Here is an 11,555-nt window from a genome sequence, read left to right on the forward strand (position 1 = left end):
CATTTCAGATATTGAGTTACTGTGATATGGCCTGAGAAAAATTTGCTTTGGCAATTGTCATTGCATTGCAATATCCCTTCATAAGGCTTGATTACTTCTGACATATTTTTCAGTTAGTGCACACTGAACTGAATTCTGATCCTCACAGTCCAGCCTCATGAATATGCCAATAAATATTCTTGCTGCAAGAAGATCAGCAATCAACCACTTCAAATTATCAGCCAGCAAACCTGAGGCAAAGTCACACTGAGTCGGGTGCTTTCCAATCAACTCCATGTCGCTAACATGGTGAGGACTTAAAATAACCAGACAAGGTCCCTCTGATTCCCATCTGTGACTTCCTATAATTATATTCTTAATTATATCAGCGAGTTAACTGCTATTTTTTCATATGCAATTAAACAAAGGCATGACTTTGGACAAAAAAAGAGACAAAAGACAAAAAACAGCGTTTATGTATTAAAAAATTGAAATATTGACATATTCATTCTATTGCCTTATAATGTGGCATAAAGGTGCAATAAAAACAAAAAATCAGACCCAAGTTTCCAGTCCCTATGGGAACATGCACAATTGTTTCCTTTGACATTATTTATTTCTTCCTCTCTCCCATCTTCTCTTTCATCCTCTATGCTGTCATCACCTATTAACTTGCAAGAAAAGGAAAGATACCACAAACTCACACATGGGTCTGATTCCATGCTTGCTCTCTCAGTCATCAAAAGGCCTTTCACACATTGCTCTTGTCAGTCTTCCAGAGCTTTCTAATGAACTGGTTATTCATACCTACCCCTACTTCTACTCAAGAAGAAGCTCATTCTTACTGCTCCTTATTCTGCATCAGGCTAACAATATGCATGCATCTCATTCGCATGACATTTGTAATTACGGAAAAGTAACATGTCCTTCAAAACAACAGCAGAAAAGTCTTAGTGAGTATCCAAGTGGGAGTTTCTGTGCAGTATAGAGACTAGCAACGAGGGGCAGCAGTCTCTGTAGGGGAATGTCTATTAACTTCAAGGCAAGCTGTGTATCCTGAAGAGTTTCATCTGTGACTGCCAATAATTCAAGCATTTGAAAACCCAAACATTTCCTGATGTGAAATGAGATCGTTCGCCAATAAGGGTGGGGACAATTGGGTGCATGACACAGCAGTTGGTTATTTCCAAAAAGCAATGGTCAGTGCGGTCTGCAAAGAGACTGGAATTGGTCAGTTAGAGACATGATTAGTTGTATCCAATTCAAAAGAAATTGCATATCACACACAAAACACAACTTCTAGGTAAAGAGTATTTAAAAACTTGCCTGATGGTGCCACTTTAAAATGCCCAAACATGAATACTTCAAACAAATGAATAAATCAAGCCATCTACGTTCTTCGATTTGCAAATAAGAAACATTATTACATACCGTAAATTAAACTTTCCTGTGGTGTTTGTTTGTGTAAAATCGCTGGAGATAGTCAGGAGTAGTCTAAGAAGGTGGATTTTGTTTATACTATTACATTTATATTACTCAATATGTTCGGTTCATAATTCACCCCAAAATAATAAAAATAATAGGAAAAATATTCTATTATAAACAATGAAATAATATAAAATTATATAAATATATCATTTATATATCATCACATATAACTCCCATTATTCTAAATATTAAATTACTTTTTTGGTATCACTTTACAATAAGGTCATTAGGTAACATTAGTCAATGGATTTCATAAATGGACAATAATCAATACATTTGTTACATGATTTTTTATTTTTTGTTAACGTTAGTTAATAAAATTACAATGTTTTTTTTTAGTTTGTTATATAATATTAAATAATATTAACATATACAGATTTAGATTTTATTAATGTATTAGTAAATGCTGATATTAACGTAAGATTAATAAATCCTTTAGAAGTAGAAGTACTTAGAATAGTTTGTATTAACAAATGTAGTTAACTAATGTTAACAAATGTAATATTATTGTACATTGTTTATTCAAAAACTTAAATGCGATATAACATGATATAAATTAATTTAAAAAATAAAATAATAAATATTGAAACATTATTTTGCATCACTTTAAAGACAATTAGATGGAAAATAATGAAAACCGTGCAACAGTGAAATAAACATATTCTTTAAGGAAAACACTTTCTTCAGATTCTTCACTTTCTCTTGCTGTTTTGTGATGAACATGTTGACAGATTTGTGAAAGTCGCCCATGAACTGTGGTGCATGATGAGCCATTTCAGCCACTGAACATCAAGAGGACATTCTGACCTGTTATCCTACCATGCATTTCCCTCCCATCTCTCCTTCTCTCTAACACACATCAGCCATCTGTCTTAAGCTGATTTAGCTTACTAACAGCTAGTCTCACCTGTATCAAAATCTGTCCAGCAGTGAACTGCAGCAACAAAGGACAATTAATGTTATTAGATCTGCCCTCTTCGGCATTTTCATGGGAGACACAATACACCCTAACTAGAGATTTTCTGAAACAATACTTCAGCTCACATTGTTCCCTCACTAATTCCTTTAAGAGCGACTTCATTTACTGTAAGTTGCTTTGGATGAAGTGTAAACTACATAATATACTTAATTCATTGAATGTATTACCCAATAAAACATTGTATAAAACAGTCCAATAACTGTGATTGCTGCAATGAAATTCAATTGTAGCAAATCCTGCTGTTGAGGCCAATTACAATTCACACTGTGCACCCGCTGACTAGGGAATTAAAATCAAACCTGCCACAGTGTCTCGTGGCATCTGACTCTGTGGGCCTGTGAATGGAACACACACACACACACACACACACACACACCCTTGTACACTTGCCTCTGTAGCTGTCATCAGTTACTGTGACATACAATCACAGTGTTGCTAGAATGATTGTCTATGATCTTTCAATCAATCCTCATATGTGTTAACCTTTACTCAAACCCCAGGTAATGATTCTACTAGCCTTTCTAACTTTACCCCCTTTTTTCATCGTTTCCTCATTTTCAGTCATTTCCTTTTTCTATTTAAATATATTTTAAGATGGATTCTTGTGATGAAAGAAAGTGAATTTTAGAAGCAACTGGCAACTACTCCAGTAGTCAGTGTCATGTGATCCTTCAGATCCTTCATTCTAATACTGGAGGCTTGTTTGCTGCTCAAGAAACATTTCTTATTATTATCAGTGTTGATGCTTAAAGGTGGGGTAAGCAATTTCTAGTAGCCAATGTTGATATTTGAAACCAGCAAAACAGACACGCCCCTACCCCAAAAGGGTCTCGCCCCTATTTTGATAGCTCCGTCCCACACATATGTAGCCTACGCAACCCAGACAATGATTAGTTATGTGAAACAAAGCAAAACCAATGTTACACCGTGTATACACCGGACGCAAGAGGCCAAAATACTATAGAAGTTATTATAATCAATGATGCTGTCTACACAGGATGCTGTGCGGCGCGACAAATCTCCAACAGAAAACTGCTGCCGCGTTCTATTTATGACGTGCTGACACAAATTTCAAATGATTTTCAACGGTCGCTTTATCGCGTCCAGTGTAGACCGACTTTAGCTGTTGTGGTGCGGCTCGGCACGTCCGGTGTAGACACTGTGTTACTCACCTATCGAGAAGAACCAAAGCAACCTTGGCGTCCGCTCCTTGAGTTCTCTCCAGCACTGGAAAGCTGATCCGATATTTACATGGGTCCTACTTCTTGCCTTATTATTCCGCAGATGTTTTCCTCTTTTGTTTTTTATCTACCATCTCTATCTTTGTCGCTCGGCTCGGTCCTGTTCAATGAAAGCTCTCTCCTCCACATCATGAGTAGACACGCCCCTTACTGCTGATTGGCTACAAGTTTGTTTTGGTACTCCGCCCCGACTTTTGCGTTTTCTAAAGCGTTTTTGAAAAATTACATACCCCACCTTTAATATTCTAATGGAAAGTGTAATATACAACCATTCTAAAGTTTAGGGTAGAGTGAGTAAGTAAATTACAAAATAAAACACTTTTATTCATAAAGGACACATTAAATGAATCAAAAGTGACAGTATTTATAATGTTACAAAAATATTTCAAACAAATGTTTCACAGTTTCCACAGACATATTAATCAGCAGAAACTGTTTTGGACATTGATAAGAACCATTATTACTAATAATTGAGCATTGATAATAATAGAGCAGCAAATCAGTAGATTAGATTTGATATGATATAATATGATTTCTGAAGGATAATGTGACAATGATGGAGTAATGATGCTGAAAATTCAGCTTTGCCATCACATGAATAAATTTCACTTTAAAATATGTTAAAATTGAAAATAGTTATTTAAAATTAATAATATTTAATTATATTTCACAATATTGCTGTTTTTACTCTATTTTGATCAAATAAATGCAACCTTGCTTAATGTAAGAGACTTCTTTCAAAAACATCTTAATTATTCCTAACTTTTGTTGAAAAGTTTGTGTAAATGTCTTTCAAAAAAATTATATCTGATGCTCATATATTTTCTATCACTGCAAATTGTAAAAAAAAAAAAAAGGAACCACAGATGATATCAGTATTAAACTGATATATCAGATTTCTACAAGAATGCTCATGTACTAAACCTGTGCATTTGTTTGCTTGACATGATTTTACATGTGTATTACTCAAGTGTGAATGAAACACGGGGCGAGGGAAGAAAGGACGGATCAACTCAAGGTAATGATGTGGATAACTCTCACACATGCTACAATTAAACAGACACAAGTGTGGCCCAAGGGGAACCTTTAATGATCAAAAGCCAGGAAGTCAATACAAATCAGCTTTGAGAAGAGCAGAGCCGGAGGGTCAACTTCTGCTGCTCTTAACAGTATTGAATTGTAGGTCCACCCGCCATCCCACCTACGCACACAAAAAACTCACAACAAAAACGGAGCAAGAGGAAGCCAACGCAGTCAGATAGGTGTGTATCTCAAAATCGATTGTTCACAAACTCGTACACATAAATCCGTTCAACAAACGTGATATGTGTCAAACACAAAGGCTCTGGATATTCAACAGCATGAATGGATACACACACACACACACACACACAGCCACACACGTCCACCTCAAGTGTCCATAAACAAAAATTCTTAGAATTAGACTGTTCAGCTGAAGAGAATACATGCTGAGCACTCAAAACAATGAATATTTTTCATCTTTTATCAAGGTGCAGCATTTAGAATTTGTTAGAATATGTACAACCCAAATTCTGGAAATGTTGGGATGTTTTATAAATTTTAATAAAATGAAAACTAAAAGAATTTCAAATCACATGAGCCAATATTTTATTCACAATAGAACATAGATAACATAACAAATGTTTAAACTGAGAAATTGTAAAATTTTATGCACACAATGAGCTCATTTCAAATTTGATGCCTGCTACAGGTCTCAAAATAGTTGGGACGGAGGCAAATTACAGTTACAGACCTGATGTCAATTAACTTAATTAGTTGCTAGATGTTCTCCCAGCTGAATCTTTTCAAAATGTCTTGCTTTTTCAGCCCTTTGTTGCCCCCGTGCCAACTTGTTTGATAACTTTAGCAGGCATCAAATTTGAAATGAGCTCATTTAGTGGATAAAACTGTAAAATTTCTCTGTTTAAACATTTGTTATATTATCTATGTTCTATTGTGAATAAAATATCGGCTCATGTGATTTGAAAGTCTTTTAGTTTTCATTTTATTCAAATAATTTAAAAAAACGTCCCAACATATCTGGAATTGTATTTGGATTCCAGTTTAATTCCTGAGTTTTCATTTAATTTAAGTTTAGCAAAAAAGGATGCCAAATAACGATAAAAGTTCAACTAGAAAGGAAAGTTTGTATTATGAATTGACAAAGCCTTGTTTGAAATGTAAAGAAATTCAAAAAGTCTTTAAGTTTGGAGATTTTATAGGCATTACAGACAAACACATATTTTTTTTAAAACCGGATTTGTAACATATAAAGGGACAGGAAAACCAGATTTTTTTTTTTTTTTTTTTTTGTAAATTGGTCAAATAAAATCACTAAATCAACCTCAACTTCAACAAATTATACAGTATATATTATACAGTAAAAACAGAAGATTTTTTTTTTTTTACCCAATCCTCCAATTTATCACTCAAATTAAAAACCAGTTAGTCGCAATTAAAAGCATTACTTAATGCCATCAAAGTTTACATAAGAATTAACTTTTGCAATCTCTTATCTGGGTTCTGTAATACAAGTCTGTTATTTAGCTCCAGTCCAACTTAATATTGCAGACATGTGACAACCCCTACTTAATCAGTGGAGTATCAGTATATGCCCTGAATGAGTTTCAGCAGAAATTTTCTTTCAGGAGTAGACTAAAGCTGAGCAAATATATCACATGCTTACCTCATTAGCATATTTTATTTTGTAATGTTAAATAAAGAAATGCCCCCTTGTTTCACCGACTACCATCTGCTAGTGATGACTGTTAAGTTGAAAAAAATAATAATTCATGAACAGTATTTCACTGGAGACCTCTGAAAGGTCAGAGAAGAGCATCACCTCGACCATTAATTTACCATTTATATATTCAGGTCCTTTTCAAAAAATTAGCATATTGTGATAAAGTTCATTATTTTCTGTAATGTACTGATAAACATTAGACTTTCATATATTTTAGATTCATTACAACACAACTGAAGTAGTTCAAGCCTTTTATTGTTTTAATATTGATGATTTTGGCATACAGCTCATGAAAACCCAAAATTCCTATCTCAAAAAATTAGCATATCATGAAAAGGTTCTCTAAACGAGCTATTAACCTAATCATCTGAATCAACTAATTAACTCTAAACACCTGCAAAAGATTCCTGAGGCTTTTAAAAACTCCCAGCCTGGTTCATTACTCAAAACCGCAATCATGGGTAAGACTGCCGACCTGACTGCTGTCCAGAAGGCCATCATTGACACCCTCAAGCAAGAGGGTAAGACACAGAAAGAAATTTCTGAACGAATAGGCTGTTCCCAGAGTGCTGTATCAAGGCACCTCAGTGGGAAGTCTGTGGGAAGGAAAAAGTGTGGCAGAAAACGCAGCACAACGAGAAGAGGTGACCGGACCCTGAGGAAGATTGTGGAGAAGGACCGATTCCAGACCTTGGGGGACCTGCGGAAGCAGTGGACTGAGTCTGGAGTAGAAACATCCAGAGCCACCGTGTACAGGCGTGTGCAGGAAATGGGCTACAGGTGCCGCATTCCCCAGGTCAAGCCACTTTTGAACAGAGAAGCAGCACTGGACTGTTGCTCAGTGGTCCAAAGTACTTTTTTCAGATGAAAGCAAATTTTGCATGTCATTCGGAAATCAAGGTGCCAGAGTCTGGAGGAAGACTGGGGAGAGGGAAATGCCAAAATGCCTGAAGTCCAGTATCAAGTACCCACAGTCAGTGATGGTCTGGGGTGCCATGTCAGCTGCTGGTGTTGGTCCACTGTGTTTTATCAAGGGCAGGGTCAATGCAGCTAGCTATCAGGAGATTTTGGAGCACTTCATGCTTCCATCTGCTGAAAAGCTTTATGGAGATGAAGATTTCATTTTTCAGCACGACCTGGCACCTGCTCACAGTGCCAAAACCACTGGTAAATGGTTTACTGACCATGGTATTACTGTGCTCAATTGGCCTGCCAACTCTCCTGACCTGAACCCCGTAGAGAATCTGTGGGATATTGTGAAGAGAAAGTTGAGAGACGCAAGACCCAACACTCTGGATGAGCTTAAGGCCGCTATCGAAGCATCCTGGGCCTCCATAACACCTCAGCAGTGCCACAGGCTGATTGCCTCCATGCCACGCCGCATTGAAGCAGTCATTTCTGCAAAAGGATTCCCGACCAAGTATTGAGTGCATAACTGAACATAATTATTTGAAGGTTGACTTTTTTTGTATTAAAAACACTTTTCTTTTATTGGTCGGATGAAATATGCAATTTTTTTGAGATAGGAATTTTGGGTTTTCATGAGCTGTATGCCAAAATCATCAATATTAAAACAATAAAAGGCTTGAACTACTTCAGTTGTGTTGTAATGAATCTAAAATATATGAAAGTCTAATGTTTATCAGTACATTACAGAAAATAATGAACTTTATCACAATATGCTAATTTTTTGAAAAGGACCTGTATATATATAAAGAAATACTATTGGTACGGAAGTTTAAACTGGCAACATGTCATTCATGTCATTCATGTAAATGCTATAATTTGTAAATGCTATAATTCATTCAGCAGATGCTCTTAACTAAAGAGATTTACAAATGAGGCACATCGCAAGCAATTTGTCAGAGCCAACATTATTTTTTGTTCACTGTGCCAATTTTAAAGTATAAAGTACTTAAGCTGCTTTTATTAGGGCTGTACAGTACATTTCACCTTTCACATAACCACTCTTTCAGAACATTTCATTGTGACATGTAATGAGAGACATGTATTTGATTTAAATAGCAAAACACAACAGAATGATCTTTTTCAATTTGATAGCTAAAAAAAATAGTTAAATCAATAGCAAACCATGTAAGATACGTTTGAAATTTGATTTGCTGTAAAGAAAATTTGACAGTACCTTACAGTCATCATATCATGTAGGAAACACACATGACCAAACCAAACTGACATAAAGTCCATAAATCCAGTGTGTTATGGTGATTAAAGGAGACACAGTTGTCATGAGGTTTTATGCGTATTCAAACAGTATAGCCTAATTACTGTATGTACCTGCATTTGATGTATATAGGTATGCCATTTACCATAGCAACAACGTACTGGTCTTGGCAAAATCCCCTTACAGTCTGAATGAACTGATACTGTAGTTAATCTCATCAGATCGAGGTGAGTTACAGTAATTTAGCAGTCTCTGCCACATGGCACCTGGACTTTATTTGAACTTCATTGGACATCATTGATACGTTTCCAGCCTTCTGTCTCCCTCTTTTAAATGCCCACCTCTTTAACGGGACTTGTGGCCACCTCTTTGATCTCTCTGATGGGTCTCTCACAAAATCATTGATTAGTTCCTCTCCATTGCAGTCTATCATGCTCTGCAGTATGTTGACAAATTGCAACTGCTCTCTCTCTCTCTCTCTCTCTCTCTCTCACACACACACACACACACACACACACATACTGAACGTACTGTATATAGCAGGCACGTGCAGAAGGGGGGGCTTTAGGGGCTCGAGCCCCTGCCCTTTTTCAAAATTATTCAGAAGTGCCCCTCTCGGACAAATGTGACTCTGGACCACAAAACCAGTCTTAAATAACACGGGTATGTTTGTAGCAATAGCCAAAAATACATTGTATGTGTCAAAATTATAGATTTTTCTTTTATGCCAAAAATCATTAGGACATTAAGTAAAAATCATGTTCCATAAAGATATTTAGTAAATTTCCTACCTTAAATATATATAAAAAAAATTTGATTAGTAATATATTCATTGATATGTTTATTATTGAAATGTTGTTGTTATATGTATGTGTTAATTTTATTTAATTTCTTTATTTTCTTAAATATGTGGGTAGATAGTATTTATAGAGTTGTAACTTTTTAGTTTTAGTTACTTTTTCTTATTTGTAAGTCGCTTTGGACAAAAGCGTCTGCTAAATGACAAAAGTAAAGTAAAGTAAGTAAAGTAATATGCATTGCTAAGAACTTCATTTGGACAACTTTAAAGGCGATTTTTTCAATATTTTGATTTTTTTGCACCCTCAGATTCCAGATTTTCAAATAGTTGTATCTCGGCCAAATACTGTCCGATCCTAAAAAACCATACATCAATGGAAAGCTTATTTATTCAGCTTTCAGATGATGTATAAATCTCAATTTTGCAAAATTGACTCTTATGACTGGTTTTGTGGTCCAGGGTCACAAATAGCAATGATATTGTGGTCAATAAAACAAAATGCATTTGAATTCTAATTAACATGACAATTTGTACAAAACAGTAACTACTCGCTCAAAAGTCAGAAAATTCCTTTTTATTTTTACATATCTGTCAATCTGAGGCGTTGCTATGGGTTGCTTGAGTTTTCGAAAACCATATAGGCTCTCAAGCCATATGGTTCTTTCAGTGAGTGCATATGGGTCGACGAGGAAAGATTTAACCAAACAATATTTAAAAAATGTTTAATCAATAATCAAAGCTAGTGTGTCGATTTAATAAAAAATCCATATTACATATTTTACAATATTACATAATTCACCAATGCCCATTAGTCATGTAGCTACACCAACCAATCATGATCTGGCACAAGAAGTTCAAATTTCATTGGACAATATGTGAAGTGGAGTGGTTATTTTCCGTTCTTATTCATGCATCGGTTGAAAATTACATGGGACCGACGAGCTTATATTTGTGGAGCGATCTGGATCTGCGGTTTGTCTAATTTTATAAATCAAATGACATCGCTTGGAATGCTAAATGACTACAAAAGCACTGCACAAAACCGTGCAGCGTCAAAAGACGCAATAATGGTAATCAGTAGGCTATTCAAATATATATTTCAAATACGATATATATAGGCTACACCGTTTACTATTTGATGAAACTATCTTAGTTACTGTAATGAAGCCCAAGTGCCACCTACAGGCCTGTTATGTGAAGTGTAGGCTGGCGAAATGGTGACGTGAAAGGACTTTATTATATTACTATTTTTGATAATTATGCACCATTATGAAAGTGTTTTACGCTCATCAAGCCTACATTTATTTGATCAAAAATACATAAAAAACTGTAGCCTAATATTGTGAAATATTATTACAATTTAAAATAATGTTTTTCTATTTTAATATACATTTATACAATTTTAATAAAATATCATTTATTTCTGTGATTAAAAACTGAATTTTCAGCATCATTATACTCCATTCTTCAATGCATGGTCCTTCAGAAATCATTCTAATATGCTGATTTATTATCAATGTTGGAAACAGTTGTGCTGCTTTTTTTTTAATGTATTGGAACCTGTGATACTTTTTTTTGGGGTTCATTGATAGATAAAAAGTTTAAAAGAACAGCATTTATTCAATGTAGAGATGTTTTTTAACAATATCAATCTTTACTATCACTGTTTCTATCACTTTAACAAATCCTTGTTACATTTGTCATTTGTTACAAAAGTTATATTTTAAATAAATGCTGTTCTTATTTAACTTTTTATTCATCGAAGAATCCTGAAAAAAGTATCACAGGTTTTCAACATTGCATAAAATGCAAAGTAGCTAAATAAAGTAAATTAAGAAAGTATATTAAAATTTGATTTGATCAAATAAATGCAGGCTTGATGACTATAAGTGACTTCTTGCAAAGAAGATTTGAGCCCCTGAGATTTTACATTTGAGCCCCTGCCCCTAAGGAACCCTCTGCACGTCTCTGGTATATAGTACAGTAAACAATATAGCCAACTTGCCATATGAGATAACATGGCAATACTACAGGCTAATAAAATCTCATTTCATATCCTGCTTTGAACATGTAATTTACAAAATAAATATTCAATATTACAAAATAATATTCAACACTTAATT

Source organism: Barbus barbus (genome assembly GCF_936440315.1).
Source record: "Barbus barbus genome assembly, chromosome: 8".
In the NCBI taxonomy this organism is placed as follows: Eukaryota; Metazoa; Chordata; class Actinopteri; order Cypriniformes; family Cyprinidae; genus Barbus; species Barbus barbus.